Here is a 25812-nt window from a genome sequence, read left to right on the forward strand (position 1 = left end):
TGCAGGGAACAGGTTTACTACTGAGCAGATTCGGCCTCTGAGCCTTTATACAGGGATCTTGACTCGGGTGACAAGGTTCTACACTCTTTCTGCCCAGTTTACACCTGGAAACTACCTTCCCTCTGTCAACCTGGTTGGAAACAAGAGATGCCACCACATTTTAAAATGGGAAACCAGTATTTCCATTCATTAAGCCTTTTGTTTTAAATTGTTTTCATGTTTATTTTATTTTTGAGACAGAGAAAGACAGGGCACGAGCAGGGGAGGGGCAGAGGGAGGCGGAGACACAGAACTGGAAGCAGGCTCCAGGCTCTGAGCTGTCAGCACAGAGCCGGACATGGGGCTCGAACTCACAAACCGCGAGATCGTGACCTGAACCGAAGTCGGACGCTTCACCGACTGAGCCACCCAGGCGCCCCCCGCCCTTTTTTTTTTCTTAATTGATAACTCATCCCTCAGCTATTTAGAGGAAAGGACCCAGCCCCGGCAAGTGAAAGGCATTCAACAGGGAGAAACAGAGGTAGTGACTCACGGACTATAGCCCTGGGGCTGGTAGGTCCTGGAAGGCTTACAAGCGTGCTTGATTTCATGATTCACATGAGACTGTTACTCTTGGCCCCTGCACTGCCAGCTCAACTCTTACTGTCCAGGTTGATTGTTCTGATGCAGAAGGACCACCAGGGCCCGACTTCTCATTCGTGACCCACCAAGGCTGACCTCGAACACCGTCCGTTCTGAGGCTTGTCCACGAGTAAAACATACCCGAGACGGGGAAAGAATTTATAGAGAAGCACATTACAGTGTGGATTAGCATCACTGGTTACCTTGAACCAGCTGGTTTCAGCATCCGCCACATCAGAAGGTCGCTAGAGAGGTCATTCTCAACACTGGAAAAAACAAAAAAGGAAGAGAAAGGCAAGCACACCTGGCTACTCCAATATCTGCCTCCTGCCAGACTTCCTCGTTCCGGAAATGCTGTAGGCGAGGAGGTTCCTACCAGGGGAAGCGAGTGGGAAATGTGAGGGCTCTGTGAGGTCACAGGGTCTCCGAAGTAGGGAGATGAGCCCATACGAATAGATCATCACAGTCTGGATGGCCTCTTCTGTTAACCCTCTCTCTGTGTTTGCACCGAAAACCGTGAGATCGTGACCCGAGCCGAAGTCGGACGCTTAACCGACCGAGCCACCCAGGTGCCCCCACAGTGTTTTTTAAAAGCGGGGGAAACACAAGAGAAAAGAATGACTCCTGATCAGCACTGTCGGGTTTTGTGTCCAGGCACACTCGATCCTCAAGCACCTGGCTCGATGCCTCGAACTCTTATGGGTCCTCAGAGTTCCAGAATTGCCACGTTTGCTCCTGGACAAAAGTGGCCCTAATTCAGTCTGCGACAAGGTTCGCCCCAACAGGCAAATCCATTTCAGGACAACAGAGAGGCGCACAACGGAAGGAAGAATGGAGGAAGACTGACAGAAACACCAGAGGCCTCTGGAAAAGCCCAGTGACCATCCTTAGGTAGCACCCCTAATTTGTCCCAGTGGAATGAAAGCTTCCGGGCCACAGGCTGGAGGTGTGGCTCTCACGACGGGCAGTTTCGGAGCCCCCCGGCGGTGTGGGCTCCTGGTGCAGCCCACTATACCGTGTGCTCGATGAGAAAGCTTTCTCTGGAATCCTGTCCACGTCAAGAGCCAAGGATGAAGCTCTGACTCAAGGAGGCTCACCCTGGAATGATGGGTAACCCCCACCCTCCCTGCCTTCCTGGGCCTGACCTGGGGGCTCCTTCTTGAAGGACTTGAGCAGAATGTACAGTGATCTCTGGCAAGGTCCAGCGGGGCGCCTGCCTGTCTATAAGCTGATGCTGGCCAAACACAGGACTTGCTCTGGCAGGTTGACCAGAGAATCCTCAAGCCCTGGCAACTCGGCACTCTTCCAGAGAGAGAAACCGATCGGCTCTGAAAGACCCAGAGGGCCTGTCTTCCTTTGAAATAACTTTCCTTCAAAAAGAAGACAAGGTAATCATCCTAGAGAAAACACCCGATTCATGGTCTCAAGATTCAAGGAAGCCTAACGCTTCATCAACGATAAGAAACCTCTCTGAAAAGCGCTAAAACATGAAACAGGGCACAATGGTGTGAAACGGGCAGTGCGACTGCTGAACGCAAAGCATGAGTGGTCACTGTGGAAAGTGAGCTGGGACCGGCTCCCTGGGTGACGCGTGGCTTTGGGGCTGACGGTGGGAGCTGCATGTGACAATGACAATCCGGTCACTTTACGGAAGCGCATCATGCACAAACCCCCGTTCGCTTCTGAAAGGGAAGCATGTGTGGAGGCCACGGGTGAGCTTTTCTGAAACGTGGCCCCTTATCCCCCAGTCCCCATCCCTGGGTCAGTGGCTCTCCCATGAGAATGGAAAGTAACGGGCCACCTGTGCGTGGTAGAGGCTAGGGCAAGAAATCGTTTCGGAATGAACGAATGGAGCGTTACTTCCGGCCCGTTCCGTATCCTTGAACATCACTCAGGGATGCTGACTGTGTTTGCAGCATCATTTTGCCCTTGACTCTCAGTTTACTGGTGTTCGAACACACATCCGCGTTCGGGAAGGAGAAGTGGGCCAGGCGGCAAGACTTCTCAACACGCGTTCAGAGCTTTGAAACGAACTTGCGGCAAGGTCTGGATTCTCCAGGGGTGGCCGCGTCTGGAAGAGGAGACGAGCCCCGTCAATGCAGCGGGCAGGACAAGCCGGCAGCACCTTCTCCCCACCTCGGTGCTCTCTCAGCTCGGGGCAACCGGGTCCTGCAGCGAAAAAATCCCGCTGTTTGAGCCTCGGCTCATTCTTGGCAGACAAACGTGTGAAAATAGACGTGTCAGTCATGTTCAGGATTTCCAATGTGACTGCCAAGTAACCAGCACGGCCACACGTGGGAACTGACGTGGTAGCGTGCACCTGCTATTTTCCCGTTAACGTTTTCCCACGTGGGGGCTACGATTCCGCCCGCTCGCTGGAAGATCTGATCTGTTGACATTTTAATGCGGGAATTCCATTTTTTGTTGTGGGGAAAAAAAAAAAAACCTTAGATGAGCCCCTCTTGATTATATCGCCCCGGTCTTCTTTGGAACACGCATCTGCGTTAGGAATATGCAATGGCCAGCTCAGGAACTCGCTTTGGCCCTACAGTTCACGTCTGTCGTCGCCCTTCTTCACCGGAATGAACGCCAGTCTCGACCGACCCAACAGTCACCCTCTTGCCTGGTATTTGACTCAATACAACTTTGGAGGGGTGTGGTATTATTATCCCCATTTTACAGATGAAAAAACTGAGGCCCGGCAAGGTCAGGCGACTTGCCCCGGGTTTTGCGGCCCAGACGTGGTAGGGTCAGGGACGTAGCCCTGAGAGTTGAACCCAAGGGTCCATGCTGTGAACCTTCTCCCTTGCTGAGACTGGTGCCGATACCATTATCAGTCGCTCAGCAAGAGCGTAGAAACAAACAACCAGAACAGGACGCCCAGTTAAACTGGCATCTCACCAATGACAAAGATTTTTGGCACCGGCCTGTCCTATGGAATATCTGGGACATGCTTTGACTTAAACATTCCTGTTATCTGCAATTTAAATGGGCGTCTTGTGTTTTCTCTGGCTACCCTAGGCAAGGGGAGCATGGGCCGTGGACTGACCCCTGGGAGCTCCAGAATCCTGGAGGTTGGGGGCAACCGGGGTGGGAGGTGGGGGTCAACGAAGACAGACGGGTCAGCGGAGGCAGCCTGGGGCTTCAGCTCATGCCGGCCAAGGTCTGAGTCCCTAAAGAGAAGCTGGTGGAAATGCCACGGAAAGTGCACATGCCCCCTCACACACGTGGGAGCATGCACGCTCACACACGCACTCCTGCACACTCGCAAGCACACGCACACTCATACACACGCCCACACACACGCTCACACACACACACACACACACACATACACCCGGCCCCCTGCCTGAGCCACCAGCCCATCAGGTGGGAGTCCCCGCCGTGGTGGAGTCTCAGGGCTTCCGCTAGGTAGGTGGGAAGCAAAGTCAAGTCGAGGGGCTTCAGAGAACCCCACCAGAGCCAAAAGCCCCTGCTCTTACCCTGAAGGGGCTGGAGCGCATTATCAGGGCCGACCACAGTTCCTTAACAGGCCCGTGTATCTCTGGATGTGAAGTGTTTCTCAGCAATCAGTGTGTGTTCTGTCTGTCGACCCTGTATTTTCAGAAATTCCCTATGGATTCTGGGACGGGGCTAGATTTTCATTTCATTTTGCAAGGGAGATACACAGTGCCTCTGTTTAATGGTGTTAGATATGCACGTACCTGCGGACATACAGACAGATACAGAGATACAGACATGTGCTTGGTGCAAAATTAGTCCAAGGGGATTTATGTTGAGGCTGTTTATTTATTTATTTTATTAAAAAAATTTTTTTTTAACGTTTATTTATTTTTGAGACAGAGAGAGACAGAGCATGAATGGGGGAGGGTCAGAGAGAGAGGGAGACACAGAATCCAAAGCAGGCTCCAGGCTCCGAGTTGTCAGCACAGAGCCCGACGCGGGGCTCGAACTCAGGAACCAAGAAATCATGACCTGAGCCGAAGTCGGCCGCTTAACCGACTGAGCCACCCAGGCGCCCCACGCTGAGGCTGTTTAAAGGAGAAGTGTGGTCCGCCATCTTGCTCGGAACACCAAGCAGCGTGTTATCCACTAGCTTGTAAGCCCCTCGACACAAGGATGGGGTGATCCCATCTGATGCCTCGTACAGAGCCTTGTACACGTGTACTTACTGTTCTATTAGTTCATTTGTATAATCTGATGAAGCAAACACTGTCTGGTCAAAATAGTATGCACTGCTCTAGGCAACAGTATTCCTCGGCCGATTAACTAGATGATTAATAACTATAATACATAATTGAATTCGAAGTTCATTTTTGCCATTCCCTACGCAGATGAGGTTTCATTGTTTATTGTTTTCGATGGAAACAATTGAGTTACCTTGGCTAAACAGCAGAGGCCACAGACGGAGGTGTACTTGACCACACGAGGTGAGCCTTGCATGCCAAATGCACCTGCCTGGCATTTTAGTGGAGAAACAAGGTGTTTATTAAAGCATTCAAGTAAATATCAACAAACGGACAATTCATATTTACAGTAAAGATTTGGTGCAGAGCTTTATCAGGATTTTGTGTTTGTTCAGGGCCGGGTAGAAATATATTCGAGGCCAAAATATATCTTTCTGGAACTTTCAGGAATACATGGGGTGAAAGAAAGATTAGGATATGATTATCAAGCAGCTCTAAAATCAAAGCGATTAGGGTTTCTAGAATCTGTGTCATATGATAAAGGATCTATACGGATACCACATTGCTAGATGTGAATAGGTTTTATACGGAAAGCATTACGCTTATCAGTTCCGCCACTAATGACACTTCAATGCACACTTGTCAGAACAAAGAAGTCCGAATCACTCACTCAAAATATAAGGATAGATATGAATCGCACTAGCCATACTGGATGAAGCTAGGATGGCCCGGCCCAGCTCCCCCCCGCACGGTCCAAGTGGAAACTGGGTAGATGTTGTTCATCGCAGAACACAACCAGGCGAGGTCTTGATTGCACCAATCGGAAACGCCTCTCTGAGCCCAACCATTCGAACAGACACCCAAGGAGGCTGTGAAGTGTCTCGTGGACGTGTGTAAATTCTAAACGCGAAGCAAACGTCCCTATTACTACAAGTGCCCCAAGCCCATCAGCCATGAACCTATCATAACTTCAACCAGGCCAGGGTTGAAGGGGGGGGAATGTTGGTCTAAGCGCTGGCATTTGTCCCTAGGCTGGTCAGACTATGACTGGATGCTGCTGGTCTTTGGTGCTATTGGGCCAAGAATTCTGGGTTAGGTAGAGGTGTGTGTGTGTGTGTGTGTGCGCGCGTGTGTGTGCGTGTATCTCTATATAGATGTATATGACGTCTTTGGTAAAATGTATCTCAAAAAGTCATCCTTGTCAGAGTTGAACTAAGGGACACGGAGACTGCCCATGAAGTAGGGAAATCGGGCTGCTTGTCCAGGGCAGGGGTACAGGGCACATTCTAGACCTTGCTTGATGTAGGCTGAGGGACCGAGGAATCCCGTAGCTCCTGAGGTGGCCAGTACCAGCGAGGGCTGGGCTGGGAACAGCTGTGCGTCCGCGTTCTGGTCAAGCTGAGCGTGATCCTGCCCCAGGTGACCTAGTGTGCTGATCCCACCAGGTGGACCTTTCTGGAATAAATGCCACTCTGTGGAGTCCTGGCCGTGCCCGGGCCTCTCAAGAGACTGTGGGTCTCTCCATGAGATGGGGGTGTCTGCCTGTCTGGAGCTGGCTCCCCTCATGGGTTCCCTTGTCACTGACTGCCAAGGTCATGGCAGTCTTGCGTTTAATGAAAAGTCACTGAAAACTGCTGAAGCTTTCGTGAAAAGTCACCTCTTTCAGGTCACCCTCCAGGTGACCTAATGCACCTGTTGACAGATACCTGGGAGGGATACAGACTCTGCAGCCAGTAGCACCCGGGTTCAAATCTCTGCTCATCTTACAGGTGGGAGGGCTCAGCAATCTCGGTTTCAATGGTCGTGAAGATACGAGTGACCACAGCCGGCACCACAGGGTTCTATGTGGTCGAAATGACAGAATCCAGTATGACGTGTAAAACACTGGCTCTGACCCACGCACAGCATCGTCGTTATCGTCACGGAGTGAGTGTGGGGTGACTCTGGGTGGGAAGAGACCACAGAAAAGGTTCCGTTACCCTCCCGAGCTTAGGACATCTCAATATGAATTTTGCAAAGTGAGCCAAAGAACAAGTATCTTCTGCGCCCTTACCCCGTGCCAACCTGATTCAAGGGGCTGGGGGGAGAGGGTGGGCGTCCTGCCCTCAGGCAGCTTACGCGCCGATACAAGAGAAGAAAACTTAACTCAGGCGAAGGTTCGAGCGCTCGGGCATTACGTCAAGGATGGTTTCTGCCAACCCCCTCCAGCAGTCACGCAACTTAGCTCTGGCTCTGTCCGAAATCACTGGCTTGTGCGCTCGTAATGGAACTTCTCGCCGTTGAGCCGGAGGCGTGGAGACAGGATCCTTAGACCTTGCGGGGGCGGGGGGGGGAGGGGGGGGGAAGGTCAGGAAGGGTCGAGCCTGTGTGTGAAGAGTAGGGTACCTCCAGCCGGAGCTGCCTCTAAGCAGTGCCTATGGCCCTAAGCAGAGAGGTTAGATGTGAGGATGTCACTCGGTGGAGAAGAAGAGTGTCCACGCAGAGCCAGCATTTCCGGGGTCTTCGGAGGGTCTGCGAAGGCAGAGTACTGTCTCAAAGTCAACAGATTAGAAATGCAGTAGGGGTGGGGCGCCTGCGTGGCTCGGTCAGTTGAGCTTCTGACTTCGGCTCAGGTCATGATCTCGAGATTTGGGCGTTCGAGCCCCCCCGTCGGGTTCTGTGCTGACGGCTCAGAGCCTGGAGCCCGTTTCGGATTCTGTGTCTCCCTCTCTCTGCCCCTCCCCTGTTCGTGCTCTGTCTCTCTCTGCCTCAAAAATAAAATACACTTAAAAAAATGCGTTTTTCACCACGGCTGGCTCTGGCACGTTTCAAGGGGCAGGTGTAAGAACCGTCTCTCCTGAGAAGGACGGGGCCTGGCGCTGGCCGAGCACACGCGGGATGGCCTGTGACACAGATGCAGGTCCTGGGAGTCATAGATATGAAACGGAGGGGAGGCAGAGGGCAGGGGTCAGGGGAGGTGGGGGCGGGAACACAGGACAACCGGCAGCAAAAGGCAGAGGGCATCCGTTCTTTCATCAGGCGATTGTCCGACGACACGGCTCAGTTCCCTGGTGGCTTTTCCTAGAAGGGAGGTCTGGAAGCAGCGGGTCCTTTGATCGGGGGGATCCAGAGGCAAGGAGATGCCAGTTTGTCATTTGTCATTTGTACCAATTGGGCTGGGTCTTCAAAAAATGGCAAAAAGCAGTCACACATTAGAGAAACCGTAGTTGGAAGCAGAGGGGAGGGAGCTTTTTGGCAAAAGCGTCCCTCGCTTCAAAGGGGAGTCGTTCGCCCAGAATCGTCTTTACTAGCAGGTGGCGAAGTGTGCCGAGACCAGCCCTGGGCTGGAGGCGGCATCGTGGGGACGCTGGACCTGCCCCGGGGCCGTCAGCAACGGGGGCGAGTCTTGTCTGACCCGTTGTCCTCTGTCCTCCCCCTGCAAACACCACGGGGACCAGGTGAAAGCGGCCCCTGGAAATCCACAGTCACGAAGGAGGGTGAGGGGCTCATTACACTTGAGATTCCATAATGCCCACTGATGGCGCCCCGGGAGGGGACACGGAGCAGCCCCACACACGGGGACCCAGGCCCACGGCTGCTTGCGGCTGGCTGGGGGTGAGGGAAGGACATATGCGGAAAACAGGAGGGAGAAGAAGGTGAGTCGGGCCTTCGATACGAATAAATATACTCTGACTGTTTTTTGCGTCTTCTGTGCATACTTCCTTAGGTGCTGTGCCGTGATCTCTGGGGGACTCTGTCATGATCTCTGGGAGGCTCTGTCATGATCTCTGGGGGGACTCTGTCGTGATCTCTGGGGAGACTCTGTCGTGATCTCTGGGGGGCTCTGTGCCATGATCTCTGGGGGACTCTGTCATGATCTCTGGGGGACTCTGTCGTGATCTCTGGGGGACTCTGTCATGATCTCTGGGGGGACTCTGTCGTGATCTTTGGGGAGACTCTGTCGTGATCTCTGGGGGGCTCTGTGCCATGATCTCTGGGGGACTCTGTCATGATCTCTGGGGGGACTCTGTCGTGATCTCTGGGGGACTCTGTCATGATCTCTGGGAGGCTCTGTCATGATCTCTGGGGGGACTCTGTCGTGATCTCTGGGGAGACTCTGTCGTGATCTCTGGGGGGCTCTGTGCCATGATCTCTGGGGGACTCTGTCATAATCTCTGGGGGGACTCTGTCGTGATCTCTGGGGGACTCTGTTGTGATCTCTGGGAGGACTCTGTCATGATCTCTGGGGGACTCTGTGCCATGATCTCTGGGGGACTCTGTCGTGATCTCTGGGGGGCTCTGTCATGATCTCTGGGGGGACTCTGTCGTGATCTTTGGGGAGACTCTGTCGTGATCTCTGGGGGGCTCTGTGCCATGATCTCTGGGGGACTCTGTCATGATCTCTGGGGGGACTCTGTCGTGATCTCTGGGGAGACTCTGTCGTGATCTCTGGGGGGCTCTGTGCCATGATCTCTGGGGGACTCTGTCATGATCTCTGGGGGGCTCTGTCGTGATCTCTGGGGAGACTCTGTCGTGATCTCTGGGGGGCTCTGTGCCATGATCTCTGGGGGACTCTGTCATGATCTCTGGGGGGACTCTGTCGTGATCTCTGGGGGACTCTGTCATGATCTCTGGGGGGACTCTGTCGTGATCTCTGGGGAGACTCTGTCGTGATCTCTGGGGGGCTCTGTGCCATGATCTCTGGGGGGCTCTGTCATGATCTCTGGGGGGCTCTGTCGTGATCTCTGGGGAGACTCTGTCGTGATCTCTGGGGGGCTCTGTGCCATGATCTCTGGGGGACTCTGTCATGATCTCTGGGGGGACTCTGTCGTGATCTCTGGGGGACTCTGTCATGATCTCTGGGGGGATTCTGTCGTGATCTCTGGGGGACTCTGTCGTGATCTCTGGGGGGACTCTGTCATGATCTCTGGGGGGCTCTGTGCCATGATCTCTGGGAGGCTCTGTGCCATGATCTCTGGGGGGACTCTGTCATGATCTCTGGGGGACTCTGTCATGATCTCTGGGGGGATTCTGTCGTGATCTCTGGGGGACTCTGTCGTGATCTCTGGGGAGACTCTGTTGTGATCTCTGGGGGACTCTGTCGTGATCTCTGGGGGGGCTTTGTCGTGATCTCTGGGGGACTCTGTCATGATCTCTGGGGGACTCTGTCGTGATCTCTGGGGAGACTCTGTTGTGATCTCTGGGGGACTCTGTCGTGATCTCTGGGGGGCTCTGTGCCATGATCTCTGGGGGACTCTGTCATGATCTCTGGGGGGACTCTGTCGTGCCCTGCTGTCAATGAATTCAGAACGTGGTGAAGAATGTAAGGGTCACATAAACATACCTGTAACACAGGCACTGTGAGCCAGGTCACTCAAGTCACTTCCACCCCCACCAGGGGTAAAGACCCTCACGGGAGGGGTGCCTCTGCCCTTGGGGTGGGGGTCTTGGCAGCTTCCGCCCACGGGCTCTGCTGTCACGTTCGGAAAATTCGGTTCCATGTCTCCTGCTTGGAATCCACCATGCTCCCGGTCGTGATGGGTTCTCCGGGACATTCCTACGGTAGGTCTACTCCCCACGCCCACAGAAGACACCTGGATGCTTCCATATCCGGATGGATTACTTCCGTCTGGGGCCCCTCCCACCTCCCACCCCTACTGGTAACTGGATCATCTTCTTTGGGAAACCCCTCCCTCCTCTATTGTAACCAGGTCACTGCGGTGGGGGTGTCGTTTGGTATTCCTCATGCCGCTGGCCACACCGATTACTCCATGGGTGGGCACAGGGGTCCTTGTGAAGCCAGCTGCATCCATACATGTAGTGAAGTGTGCGGAAGGCAGTTCTCTGGGGGGGGGGGGGGGGGAGGGTCGCTGAGCTGGGATCCCCACTATGTCCACATCTTCTGCTGCTGTACAGCCCATTGCAGGTGAGTGAATGAGCCTAACACACAGAAAAGGAGGGGAAGGGAGACAAAGCCACACCAAGGATAACATTTGCACGCTGGGATCCAGCTTTACCCGGAGGCCAGCCCCAACTCTGGCCCTCCTACATGCGCGAGCCAGTAAATCCTCCTTTTCGGCCGCAGCCGATTCAGCTTCACTCTCTTCCATTGGCCAGCGTGTTCCCTGCTGCCACCAGATGGCCCGGATGTCCCCCACCCCCACCCCCCGGAGCTGCCCACACTGACACCCAGGCCTCTGAGGTCTGCTCCCCGCCCCCTCGGGGCTGGTCTTCACCCACAATGTCAGCTGGGACGCAGCTGTAAATGTTGTCATGGATTCTGATGTCTTCAGACCCATTGCCATTGACCTCTTGGGGGCCTCAGCTCTCTTCCTGTAGGATGAGTTCTTGCTAAGAGGTTCCACAGGCTCCCAGGTAGATGATAGATTTCCGGTAGCTTCTCCCGATGCGCCCTGAAGACACACGCTGGCCGGCTGAGAGCCAAGATGAGGTAGCTTAGGCTCAGGATGGGAGTCCTGGAGCAGAAAGAAAGAAGGTTCAGAAGTGCCATGGCAGAGGAGAGCAAGGAATGATTTCTGAATGACAGGAATCTGGTTGCTTCATGCTCCATGGAGGATGTGGCGTCTGCAATGAGTCTGAAGGAAAGATGGCCTTCTGCTATTTAAGGCATGTGCAAAGGAAAGTGGGGATATATGGCAGACAAAGAGCAGGGCGGCAGGTATGGAAGTGCCCAATCTCAGCCGCAATGTGCAAGGTCTAGGATGCTACTTGGAAGGTTGGAGTGGTCTTGTGCGGGCAATGGGGAGCCATCAAAGAATTTAGGGGAGGGCGAGGTTACCAGAGGGGAGAAGGGGAGGGTGAAGCTATCAAAGCCCTGTTTCAAGCAGGCTCACGAGGTTTCAGCTGCAACTTGACCTGAGTCAGCCTCTGGCCGGACAGCTCTCCTCCTGTTCCTGGAATGTTCGTCCCAAGCCAACCAGCTTAGCCCAAGCCCAAGTCCAAGGGAAGCTCACAAAGAGGGAGGGAAGGCTCGAACATTGGGACTCGATGTTGTCCAGTTTCTTCCAGGTGGATCCAGAATGCAAGCCAGCTTTGGCAGGGCAACGAGGATGAGCCCAGAGAAGAGGGGTCCAGAGATGGGCTGAAGGGCTGGAGTCTTTCTGGAGACAGTTGAAGCAATATGGCCAGAGGGACTGCTGGCTGGAAAGGAGCCAGGGGACAGCACTCAGTATTCCTTCTCCCTGTTCTCCCTCAGGATCCCACTCTACTGACGTCTCCTTCTACGTCTGTACCATCGAGGTTCCCCCAGCTGGCTCTTTCCAGTTAGTATTTGAATGGACTTAGTTCTCTCTAGTCTCAAATAAATTCCTCTCCTGACTACACACACCTCTCCTTCTACTTCCAATCCCATTTTTTCCCTTGGCAGCCTTTTTAAAAAGTTTTAAAAAATTTATTTATTGGGGTGTCTGGGTGGTTCAGTCAGTTGAGCATCCGACTTTGGCTCAGGTCATGACCTCATGGTGCGTGAGTTTGAGCCCGCATTGGGCTCTCTGCTGTCAGCATGGAACCTGCTTGGGATTCGCTGTGTCTCTCTCTGTCTCCCTCTCTCTGTCTCTCTCCCCCCCTCTCTCTCTCTCTGCCCCTGTTAGTGCAGAGCCAGATGTGGGACTTGATCCCATGAACTGTGGGACCATGACCTGAGCTGAAATCAAGAGTTGGATGCTTGACTAACTTAGCCACCCAGGTGCCCCATCCCCTGGCAGTGTTGAAAGGGGCGTCTACACCCTCTGTCACCACTTCCTCACCTCCCATTTTTGCCTCAGCTCTTACAAGGTCACTTCTGTTTCTGTTACCATGGAGCCAGCGTGTTCCAGTTCTACCCCATCCACCAGATGCCAGCTACATCCCTTCACTGATCTTTACAAGATTTTCATTGTATGCATTAGCGAGTCTGTAAACTCAACAGAAAAAGACTGTTTTAGGAGTTCAGGATCCAGGACATTCTCATCAAAGGTGCTGCTAACAAGCAGAGTGTATCTGGCAGCCCGCCTCCTCAGTCCCAGGGATAAATTATAAGTCATGGCTTTATAATTTATAAAGTCATGGCTGCCACTGTTCTCTGTAATTCCTACTTTTGCCTCCTTCTTATGAAGCCACGTGTCACTTGCTCTGGAATTAATCTCTCTGCCATGATGACTATCCATATTTCAGAAGGTTAACTTGGATCCTTATTGTAGGACAAGCCTACATGCTCCCAGCATATAACACCATTCCCTCCGCAGCCGCCTCCCTGATGCACCGGTGCACTGGGGTGGAGGTTTGGTGGGGTGACTGAGACTTCTCCAGTTTTACACTCTGGAAATTCCTGATACGTTTTGAAGAATGTTAGAGGTGGGGCTTGTCTCCACCTGTTCCCCTCCCACCGCTCCAGGGACTGGGGTGGACTGTGGAGTCTTGGACACCCTATATTGGAGACTCAGCCCCACCCCTGCTGTCTCCTCCTTCATGTCTCAAAAGATGCGATGTCCCTCTTTCTATTTAAGGACACTGCCTCACCTGTGCTTTGGATCACAGCCTTTCTGGGAAGATGCTCCATAAGAAGGGTGGCAACACAATACATGATCCAAATTGGGACACTGTGGGGAGTGAAATATGGCACCAACTCAACTGGATGCTGTGACAACTGGCACATCTAAGGACAGTCCCAGGAAACTGGGAGGTGTGGCCACCGTATCCAAAGGGATCTCTTCCTTTTTAGTGCCTACTGTCTGGTCTCTGAACAGGCTCTTTTCCTTCCCCAAATAAGTCTGGCCATACTGTTCTCACCTTTGTGCCTCTGTTCTCTCTCCCAGCCTTTCCTTTTCCTCTTCTCATCCAAACTCATTGACCCCCCCTTCAGTGTCTCATTTCTTTATCTCCTACTCTCTCCGCCATCCGGTGCAATTTGTTTTCTACTTCTGCTCCTTGAGACTGCATTTACTAAGGTTGTAAATCACACCCTAACTGCTGAATCAAATGGAGACATTTTCATGCTTATCTTACTGAGTTTGAGACCACTGCTTCTTCCTTTCTTTTGTCTAGACACTCTCTTATCCTTAGCCCTTCATTACACAGCTATCTCTGAGTTCTCTGTGACCCATGGTGGCTTTGCTACTAGGAAGTTAGGGATCAGTTGTGTGTATTACAGCTGTGTATTATGCAGTGAGTGCTTTTCTGACATGCTTGAACTATTGCCTTTGTCATACATTTAATTCTTTTTTAGAACTTATTTATTTAAAATTTTTTTTAAGTTTATTTATTTTTGAGAGAGAAAGTGAGAGAGAGGGCAGGAGGGGCAGAGAGAGAAGGAGAGAGAGAATCCCAAGCAGGCTCCTCACTGTCAGCTCAGAGCCTGATGCGGGGCCCAGACTCATGAACTGTGAGATCATGACCTGAGCCAAAACCAAGAGTCAGACACTTAGCCAACTGAGTCACCCAGGTGCCCCACATTCTTAAAATGTACTGGAATCTATCGCAGAATTTGCTATTTTCTTTCACTGATCTTTTCATTCTTTTCTTAAATACTCTCCATATATATAAAAAAAATCTTGGGGCGGGGCGCCCGGGTGGCGCAGTCGGTTAAGCGTCCGACTTCAGCCAGGTCACGATCTCGCGGTCCGTGAGTTCGAGCCCCGCGTCAGGCTCTGGGCTGATGGCTCAGAGCCTGGAGCCTGCTTCCGATTCTGTGTCTCCCTCTCTCTCTGCCCCTCCCCCGTTCATGCTCTGTCTCTCTCTGTCTCAAAAATAAATAAACGTTAAAAAAAAAAATTTTAATAAAAAAAAAATAAAAAAAAAAAAATCTTGGGGCGCCTGGGTGGCTCAGTCGGTTAAGTGTCCGACTTCAGCTCCGGTCACGATCTCGCAGTCCGTGAGTTTGAGCCTTGCGTCGGGCTCTGGGCTGACAGCTCAGAGCCTGGACCCTGCTTCCAATTCTGTGTCTCCCTCTCTCTGTGCCCCTCCCCCATTCATGCTCTGTCTCTCTCTGTCTCAAAAATAAATTAAAAAAAAACGTTAAAAAAAATTAAAAAAAATTCTTAATACATCCCTCAGAAATAAAAATTGTCTACATTATCTAACTACAATGAAAAAGAAAATCAAGAATTATGAACAAACTACCAACAATAAAAATACAAACAATTGGAGGGAGAAAAAGCCTTCTCACGCCAAAGAGAAGTCACAGTTTCAGTGCAACTATGTAGGAAATAGTAATCAGCCCACTTGTGGAGCAGTGTAATCCAATAGAACCAAGCAACTGGAAGATGTCAGGAGAAAATCTTGGCCTGCAAGGAGGCGTTCTCTGTATTCATTAAAAGATACATTAATTGGGACAACTGAGCTGTTATAAGAAATAAACCTCAAATTCCCAGGGCAAAAACATAGAAAATAGTGATCAGAATACTACATATGAAAATAGATGTAATTCAGCCAAAATTTTTCTTAGAGGTAAATTCATAGCATTCAACATGTTCGTTAACTTTAAAATGCATTAAAAACGACACCTTCAGCTCAAGAAGTGGGAAAACAGTAAGAACAAAACAGAAGAAGAATCAATAGAGAAAACAGAAAAGCGGAAGAATGAGTGAAGAAATCTAAAAAATCTAATAAATCTAATAAACCAATAAAATAGAGAAAACACTATTCATTCTAACAAAGAATAAAGGAAAGAGGAGCTGGAGATTGTTAAGCGTTCTTGTCATACCTAATGGTTGTGTCAAGTATTAACCACGTCCTGCACAATACTTCTGAGTCAGGAGCACAGCACTTATTTCAAAACGTTGGTGGGTTCATTGCTTTATTATGTCCAAGTACTAAGAATGGCTCCTGGCACATAGTTGGAGCTCAACAATCACGGCGATTTCACATAAATGAGCACCTGTAATTGTTACGCAGTGTGGTTAAGTCCTGCCCACTTGACCAATCGTTGCTGTTAAGATGTAGACTAGCTAAGGCATACGGTGAAAATGGAAAAAGCAGTGAGGGGAAAATCCTGGAAAAGCACGTGTATCTTTGACAGAGGAGAATGGATAAATCACCGCGTAGTCAAATAGAACACCAAGAAGCCATTAGAAGTGAGGAAGGTCTACACAGACCGACCTAGAAATATGTCCATGATGTTAAAAGAAGTCAGTCTATTTGTACATATGCAAACACCAGACACACACACACACACACACACACACACATACACACACACGCCAGGATTCTGTTTTATATAAATGTGTCTGCCTATGGATGTAAATAGATCTGAATGAATTTAGGACACATTCAAGAAGGCAACCCACCACCTGTTAAGAGTGGCCATGTGCTAGGCAACAGATTGGGAGGGTGAAGTCGTGTTCCTTCCATTTCTTACTTTCTGTAACTAAATTTGAAACCAAGAAGGGGTACGGTGGGTGATTTTCAAAATAAAAGAACAGAAGTAGCGAGACGTGGGTCAGGCTCCAAAAAAGGAGCTGCTATTAAGCCATGCGACAGCCATGTGGGCCACCACCGGCTGCCTGTCCATGGGGGGTGTGGCGCTAACCACGCCCCCTCCCCAGGCTCTCGGGAATCAGGTTTGGCCTCCCGAGCTGGCCCAGAGGTCGGCACATCAGAGGCCCTCAGTGAAGGCCAGGTCCTGAGGGGTCTCGGCTTGTCGTCAGGAGAGCGGCAGAAACCCCACACGTGGGCAGTGGGATGTGGAAAGATCCGGCGTGAGACAGGGCTGTCCCCTCCCTGAGCTGAGTGTGGAAGTCCCTGCCCTCCTGGATCTCAGAGGCTCCTATAGCCTTTCCTCCCCGTGTCCCCAAGAATCCTGAACCGCAGGCAGAAGCAGGCTATCGATCGTGTGTGGACATTAGCAATCCCGTGCCTAAAATGACACGGGCAGGTGGTCTTCCCTTGGAGAAATTCAGAAACAACAAAAATTTAAAAAGAGTCTTTTTTTCCTTGCCTTTTATGCCACGTCTCATCACATGAGAGCCCTGGAGTTTTCGACACCAGAAGCTTCTTCCTCGGAATTATTTCTTCCCCTCAAATAAGACCTTAAAATATCTCATAGCAGCACAAAACAAAAAAATAAACCCACACACTGAGCAATTAAGCTTTTCCATCTCCTGTGAGAAATTGGAAGAGAATTAAAATTAAACAATTTATAAAGCCCCTTCTTCCCCAGCACAACCCAGATGGGAGGTGCTGAGTATGTTCATCACAGGGGTGAACCCTTCGCTCCTGAAGGGATCAAACTTAACGGCGGGCTTGTGAGCTGGTCAGGGGTCGTCCGATCAGGTCACCACCGTACCCCGGGGTTCTGGCGAGCATGTGATCGAAGCGCCTTCCTGTTAGAAGGGAGCTGGCGAGTGGCGCACGGGGTTAAGGTGCACGGTGGGCGAGCGAGTGGGCTCTGAGATTTTCCAGATCACCCTCAGGATAACTCTTCATCACTGTCAGAATACAGGGGCAGGGGCGCCCGGCTGGCAGTCGGTCGAGCAGGTGACTCTTGATGTCAGGGTTGTGAATCTGAGCCCCATGTTGGTGCGGAGCCTACTTAAAAAAATACACGGGCTTGTGTGTTTCATTTCATGCCCAACATGAGGCTGTAACATGGGCAGGGAAGCCGTCTTTATCTCCGAAGGGTTACCTTGAAGCTCCTTGCTTCAAGATGCAGAGATAGGGGGAGCTAGATTATACTTTCTCGTTTTTTTATGTTTATTTTTATTTATTTTGAGAGAGAGAGAGAGAGAGAGAGAGCAAGCAGGGGAGGGGCAGAGAGAAAGGGAGACAGAATCCCAAGCAGGCTCTGAGCACACAGCACCGAGCCTGATGTGGGGCCCGAACCCACAAACTGTGAGATCCTGACCTGAGCCGAGATCAAGAGTCGGACGCTTAACCCACTGAGCCGCCCAGGCGCCCCAAATTACACTTGGTTCGTAGGATTTCCCAGTATCCAATTTGTCCTCAAGTCTTTTATTTGTTGTTTAACTTTCCCACCAGGCCGTAACGGCATCAGCAAGAACTTCATCTGCTTTGTTAACTGCTGCTTCCTCCGCATCCAGAAGGGAGCCTGGTACCCGATCGTCCTGAAGGAAGGCTTTCTGCAGAAAAGGCATCTGAGCTGAGCTGGAGGGCGAGGAGCAGTGAATACGACCAAGGGGAACGCACAGAGGCTTCCAGGCTGATGGACCCGCACGTGTAAAGGCCCGGGGGCAGGTAGGAGCTTGGAAGAGAAAGCAGCCGGGAAAGGCGGTGGGGGCCGAGACAGGGAGCACTGGGTCTGGAAAGGGGACCGGACTCCTCTGTGACTCCGCGTTACTCGTTCTTCCCGCACCTGCTCTCACAACGTTCACGGGCTGTGGTGCTAGCTGGCCGCCTGGTCCCGCCCCCCACACACCCTGCTCCGTGGCCAAAGCCAACTTTTAAAAATTCAGACATGTGCAAATTCCGCTCTTCCTCAATGTCCCGTAAGGCCTTCTCGACCCACCACCCAAGGCCCTGCCGGGCCTGCCCGTCTCCCAGAACAGCCACGGCGACCGGCCGCCAGCTCTCGTAACCTACTAAGCTGTCAACAGAAGGATGTAATACCGACACGCAGGAGGATGGACAGACGGACCGATGGGGTAGAATGACATCCAGAAACAGACCACACAAGCACAGCCATTGGTTATATGATAAAGGTGACAAGACAGGCAAAAGAGTTGGGGGATTAATAAACTGTTCGGTAAATTTTGATGCAAAACATTAATCCTGACCCCTCTCTTAGAGTCTACATCAAAAACTCGCTCCTAGGGGCGCCTGGGTGGCTGAGTCGGTTAAGCGTCTGACTCCAGCTCAGGTCATGATCTCGTAATTGGTGAGTTTAAGCCCCACATCGGGCTCTGTGCTGATAGCTCGGAGCCTGGAGCCCGCTTTGGATTCTGTGTCTCCTTCTCTCTCTGCCCCTCCTCTGCTCACGCTCTGCCTCTCTCTCTCTCTCAAAAATAAATAAACGTTAAAAAAAAAGAAAAAAAAAAAAAACAACTTGCTCCCAGGTACATTGCAGAGCCACATGTGAAGGAAAACGTCGTAACACGTTTAGATGAAAACAAGAGTGCATCTTCGTGGTCTGGGAAGAGTCACAGATTTGTTAAATACGACACATAAAACACGTTTTCACCCCAGGGTCAAACATCCAGCGGCCCTAACACACGCTGACCGATCACTAGGTAAAGAGACACTAATTACATCAGCAGAGGGGCCTTTTAGCACATCTCTGGAGCCACTAGTAAAAGGCACAGAAATCTAACACCGGGGTCCCCCCTCCGTGCCGTCAGTGTCCCCGGGGGGGGGGGGGGGCGAGCCAGGGGTACCGCGTGTAAAGCTCGGAGGACAGCGACTGTCAAAGAGATTTCGTGCTTAACTAGCCCAAAGAGAATTAGAATTTCCACGGCCCTTTGTCCCCAGCACATGTGCAACAGCTTAGTGCTTACAAAACTAATATTTACTCTTGTGAACCGTATAGAGCACCGGGTGTGATATCTATCTATCACTCCCTGCCCACCCCCAGTCCTTTTACGGTTCAGATATGCTCTTTGTTTTCCAGAACATGCTGCCAGCTCTTTAGAGCAGGGCAAAGTCTTCTCCTCAACCGCGACTTTCAGAAAAACTAACCGGTTTTATTCTACTGAATTTCCGCACCAAGCTATGTAGTGCACACATGTCGTTTGTGATTTAGCTGAGGCGTGAATGGTTCTTTAATCTACACGTAAAACGACCGTAGGTCCTACTCGGTGTTTTCTGCCTAAAACTCTTTGCCTGGAATTAATTTTGCCACACCTATCTTTCTAAAAATTATTATTATTCTGTTATTGCTGGTTTTGGTCTAGAGTCTATGTTGAGCCTTCTGTTTCTCTTAAATGGAGTTTTTCTAGAAAGCTAGTTAATGAAGTTTGAATGATATAATACGAATGATGCTAGTCAATAGAGAACGAAAGCACTTTTATTGCCATGATATTTTGCTGGGTCTTTTCCAATCTCGTGCATAAGTTCTTGCTCTTTCTTTTTTGCTTTTTTTCCTCCGTCTTTTCTTACAAACACTGCTCTATTTGCTTTTGCTTCTTTCCAATCTGGAAGTTTAAAATAGGATTTTAGGTTCACTAGCCTTTACTTTATAGCTTTTCGAAAAGATCTTGACGCTAAATTTGGGCATTTCCATGCTGAAAAAAGACAGTAAGCACGTTTTCCTTTCTTTTGCGGGACATGAAGGTCATCAGGATTTTTTTACTTATTCCAGTGCCTCCCAATCTCCTCTGATTTTATCTGAGGTTGTAAAGTACATCCTATCATTGTGTAGATTTTTGTATTAATTTTTTATTATTAATTTTATTTATTATTTGTTCTGATTTCAGATTCATGTGCAAATTTGGAAGAATTACCGGGGCCCCTGGGTGGCTCAGTCGGTTGAGTGTCTGACTTTTGGTTTCAGCTCAGGTTATGATCTCACGGTTCGTGAGTTCGAGCCCCAGGTCAGGCTCTGTGCTGACAGAGCAGAGCCTTCTTGGGATTCTCTCTCTCTCTCTCTCTCTCTCTCTCTCTCTCTGCCCTTCCCCTGCTCATGCTGTCTCTCTCTCAAAAATAAACTTTTTTTTAATATAGGATAATTACTGTGAATTATCTACATATTGAATTGACCTCATCACCTACCCAGTTTCCTTCAACAACACTTCATCATGCTTAAATATGATTCTTCTAGAATCTTAAGAACGTTTATAAGTTATTATTTTGGAAGAGCATTATGATGTCACATTACAAGAGAGGATATGTATGAAGAATGTTTTTCAGCTTCTTCCTGGCAAATATCAATCACAAACTCTCCAGATAAAAAATGATTAAGGGGTTGGGCGCCTGGGTGGCTCAGTCGGTCAAGCGTCTGACTTCGGCTCAGGTCATGATCTCGTGGTTCTCAAGTTCGAGCCCCGCATCGGGCTCTGTGCTGACAGCTCAGAGCCTGGAGCCTCCTTCAGATTCTGTGACTCCCTCTCTCTCTCTGCCCCTTCCCTGCTCATGCTCTGTCTCTCTTTCTCTCTCAAAAATAAATAAACATTAAAAAAAATTTTTTTAAATGATTAAGGGTCACATACGACTGCTTTTTTTTTCTTCCAAAGCAAGTTATTTTTATTAGATTGAACTGGCAAAGAAGTTTGTGATTAATCTAAGTTTTATTTTTTGAAGGTAATACATTACTTATTTGGGTTTTTCCTCCTCCCTGAATATCTGTAAAACTGTTTTACAGTATCTGACTTTTTTTTAAAGTTTATTTTTATTTTGAGAGAGAGAGAGAGAGAGAGAGAGAGAGAATCCCAAGCAGGCTCTACACAGTCACTGTCAGTGCAGAGCCTGATGCAGGGCTTGAGCTCACAGACTGTGAGATGATGACCTGTGCCGAGATCAAGAGTCAGACACTTAATTGACTGAGCCACCCAGGCGCCCCTACAGCATCTGACTTTTTAAAACTATAGTTCACGTAAGTCTGGGTGTTACCAGCTTGTCATTAAGTGTGTGAAAGTGGGTTGGCCAGATTGCTCACATTCAAGCCTTATTAGGTCTGAAAAGTTGGTTTAAAAAATCTTTTTCCTATGTTCAAATACCATTTCTGCCTCATTTATTCTTTTTCTTCGTGGGCATATTGTTAGACTCATTTTCTGTTCAAATTCTTGCATGTCTGTGGTGCCTGGGTGGCTCAATCGGTTAAGCATCTGACTCTTGGTTTCAGCTCAGGTCATGATCTCATGGTCTGTGGGATCGCACTCTGTGTCGGGCTCTGTGCTGACAGCTCGGAGCCTGCTTGGGATCCTCTCTCTCTCTCTCTCTCTCTCTCTCTCTCTCTCTGCCCCTCCCCGGCTTGCTCTCTTTCTCTCTCAAAATAAATAAATACACTTAAAAAAATTCTTCCATGTCTGTTATCTTGTCTGTCTTTTCACTTCTGTATTCCTTATTCTGTGTTCTGATTTTCAAGATTTTCTTCCACGTGAATGAAGGTGCTTTTCTGTTGGGAACAGATCTTTGTTCATTGTCTTTGATATAAGTTTTCATTTAGCTTTGATTCACAGGCCGGTCCTGTACTTATCTTCCTGTAATCATCCTCTTGCATAATTAATATAAAAATAAATTTTTCCTAAAATTTCTTTTGCTTTTCAATAAATAAGAGAAATTTATATTCAGAGGGTGCCATCATCTTTGAGAGCTTTATAGGTGCTACATAATCACTGTGACTCAGCATCTGTGAGAGGTCTCTGATTGCTGTGGGTCCCCCGAAGGCCGTTCCCAGCGGTGGGGCCAGACCCCACTGTCTCTGGTTGCGGCTGATGGCACGGTCAGGTGGTAACTGCAGAGCTCTTAGTTTGGGGGTTCAAATTAACCTTTAAAGTAGAGGTCTCACAGATTGAGTTTCTACTTCTCCAGCTATTTTTATGTTCTTTGCATCTGCACAGATGCGAACACTAGCGTGTAGACTGTGGAATACAAACGGACTCGGCAATTTGCATCTTTGCACACCTGCTACAACATGAAGAGGCTGGCACCTTGCTGAGTCCTTCCTGCTCTTGCTCCCCCCCGCCCCCGCCACCGCCCTTGGAAGTCATTTCCCCTGGTTTTCAGGCTCTAGGAAACATCTCTCTCCCCAGCTGCTTTTTCAAGAGTTAAAACCCTTTGCCCTTGGGCATTTATCTCAGAGAGATGAAAATGTACATTCGTGCACAAACCTGTACGCAAACATTCCTAACAGCTTTACTCATAATAGCAAAAAATTGGGAACAACCCAGATGTTGTTCAAGGGGTGGGTGGTTACACAAGTGTAATATACCCGTGTCACCGAGGGAGGTGGTCCTCTACCTTGGAGGCAGACCTGTACCAAGGAACACTGCCAGTGATGACAAGGAATGAACTAGTGACACACAAACAACCTAAATGAAACTCCAGAGAATTATGCTGAGTAACTACATACGCATAGTTGTATGCTATGATTCCCTTCATATAACATTCTTAAGTTGACAAAAATCGCAGAAATGGAAACAGATTAGCGGTTACCAGGGGCTGAGAATCACGTAGGAGGAGGAAGGGAGCGGGTGGGACTATAGAAATGCAACACGAGGGGCGCCTGGGTGGCGCAGTCGGTTAAGCGTCCGACTTCAGCCAGGTCACGATCTCGCGGTCCCGTGAGTTCGAGCCCCGCGTCGGGCTCTGGGCTGATGGCTCGGAGCCTGGAGCCTGTTTCCGATTCTGTGTCTCCCTCTCTCTCTCTGCCCCTTCCCCGTTCATGCTCTGTCTCTCTCTGTCCCAAAAATAAATAAACGTTGAAAAAAAAAAAAAAAGAAATGCAACACGAGGGGCTCCTGGTCGTGATGAAATGTCCTGCATCTTGACCCCATCAGTGCCAATATCCTAACTGGAACAGCGTGCTCTAGTTGATGGATGCCACCATGGGAGGGCATTTTTTTCAACTTCCTGTGAATCTACAGCCAACTCAAGATAGAAAATTAAAAAAAAAAAAAAAAGGACCCTTTGCCTAATGCCTTTCAGAGACTCCACATTTTGATGTTTTTTATCCCCATTTTCACTGCCATTACCTTACACGTGTGCAATAAGTTACAACCAACACGAATATAATCTTGTTGAACGAGACTGGTTCATTGGGATCCATGCCAACTACTCACTCTACCTCACATCATCATGCTTTTTTTTTCTTTTTTTTTTTTTTTTTGTGCAAGATGGCACTTTAGTAGATGTGCACCCTTCAACATTTATTTATTTTTGGGACAGAGAGAGACAGAGCATGAACGGGCGAGGGGCAGAGAGAGAGGGAGACACAGAATCGGAAACAGGCTCCAGGCTCTGAGCCATCAGCCCAGAGCCCGATGCGGGGCTCGAACTCCCGGACCGCGAGATCGCGACCTGGCTGAAGTCGGATGCTTAACCGACTGCGCCACCCAGGCGCCCCAGATGTGCACCCTTCAATGTGCACAGAGATACGGTGTTCTCTCTCAAGGAACTGATGTTACGAATCGATCACAGAGTAGTTAGGGTGCAAGCATCACGGGGATGGAGTGAAATGTGTCCCGTTCCAGGTCTGGGCGCCATGAAGCTGAAAGCCAGAGTTTCCAAATAGCCCATATCCTGAAATGGGTTGCCAACTCAGAAGGCTGCCTGAGGCTCTCAAGGGGATCTGACTCAGTCAGCCACAACGCCAGGCTCCTGGGGAATTTGGGCTGCTGCCCCCACCCTCTTCCTGAGGGCTGTTTCTCCCAAAAGGCTGGGGAAGAAGTGGATGCAAAGTCCATGTTTGGCTCTTCTCTGGAGGTCAAGAGGTAGAGCAATGGCCGGAGAAACGTGTTGTAGCAGGGCAGGTGGAAAACCAGTGGGGACAAAAGCCAAAGGCTCTTTTCCCTTCTCCCCTGCCCTGAGGATGTGCCTGCGACAAGGCAAGGACTGAAGAATTTCAGGGAGCGGAGGAGCACTGTGACTCAACTTGGCCAACGCTGTTCTGATTGGGCTCCGCAGATATGGAGAGAAAGAGAGAGAGAGAGAGTTCAATAAGGTGAAAACCAAAGCCAGGTTGCAAAGGAATAAGGGAAGGCGGGAAGAGAACTGCCATCTTTTCTGTTCTGATGTTGTTTTTATGAAAGGAAAGGAAGCAAAAGAAGCAAAGACCGGGACGTTGGGAAGTTGGATTTAGTGTGGTTCGTGCAGTGCGAGACCTGGATACCCGTCTTTGCAGCTTCCTCTGAGTTAGAGAAGGAGAAAGACGCCAAGCTAGAAAAGAGTGGACCAAGTCAGTGGGCCACACCGGACAGCCGTGGGCTCTGTGGTCTAAGCTCTGCCACCAACACACTAGCTTGTCCTTGGACGGCTTAGGTAGCCTTTCCGGGCCTCAGTTTCCTCACTAGCAAATAAGTACGTTACAGGGTTGGCAGAGGATTCCAATGAGACAAGTTGATAATCGAAAAGCGTGCCTGGCGCCTGAGCACCCAGAGCGTGGTGGCTCTCGGCTTCCTCCCAGCGTGTCGGCCTTTGCGGTGGAGCAAAGGTGGAAGCCTCTGGCAACTTCTGATGGGGGGGGGGGGCGCCTCCAGTACTGGAGCGAATGCAGCCTTCTGATCCCTGTGCTGCTGTTGATTATCCAGAAAGCGTTTCCTGCACATGAGACCGAAGCTGCACGAATCGATTCCGTCTCGCTCAGTCCTTCGAATTTTTGGCCTCGCTGCAGCCGCGGAAGTATTGCCACGCTGAGAGGGAACTCTAAAGAAGTTAGAGAAAGAGGAAGAGACAAACTCAAGAAAACTTTTTTAAAAATGTCTCCAGGCTTGGGGCGCCCGAGTGGCCCCGCCGGTCAGGTGACCAACTTCGGCTCAGGTCATGATCTTGCAGTGTGTGAGTTCGAGCCCCCGCGTCGGGCTCTGTGCTGATGGCTCAGAGCCTGGAGCCTGCTTCGGATTCTGTGTCTCCCCCCTCTCTGTACCTTCCCCTGCTTACACTCCGTGTCTCTCTGTCTCTCGATAATAAATAAACATTAAAAAAAATTTTTTTTTAATTAAAAAAATAAATAAAAAATGTCTCCAGGCCAAACACACGTCTGCCCGGCTGGGAGCCTCTCCGCGGAGCACCGAGCAATGTTCCTGTCCCTCCTTCGTGGTGGCTCCCAGAGGAGTGTGGGGCAAGGCATGGAGCGGAATTGCAGGGGTGTGCATCTCAGGTTCTCCTCCACCCCTGGAGACACTCAGATCCAGATCGCTCCTCTCTCAGGCCTTGGACTCGGTGAGTCAGGTTGCTACAGATTATAATTTAAAAAAAAAAAAAAATCTCGTTGCGTTCTTATCTTCGGATGAATACAGAAAGAGGTAGAAACAATCTACTCCATCACGCTCGCCGTGCCTGAAGGCCAGGGAGAAGAAGTCTGAGTGATTGTTTTCCCCATAATTTTGGACCCGGATCCACCTCTCCATCTGCCCCAGGTCACATGGGTGGCCCTGGCGTGTCCCCTGCTCACCCTAAAACGTGTGTTTTGTCCACTGCTTGG

This window comes from Puma concolor, chromosome C1 (genome assembly GCF_028749965.1).
Source record: "Puma concolor isolate L17-30 chromosome C1, mPumCon1.1.hap2, whole genome shotgun sequence".
In the NCBI taxonomy this organism is placed as follows: Eukaryota; Metazoa; Chordata; class Mammalia; order Carnivora; family Felidae; genus Puma; species Puma concolor.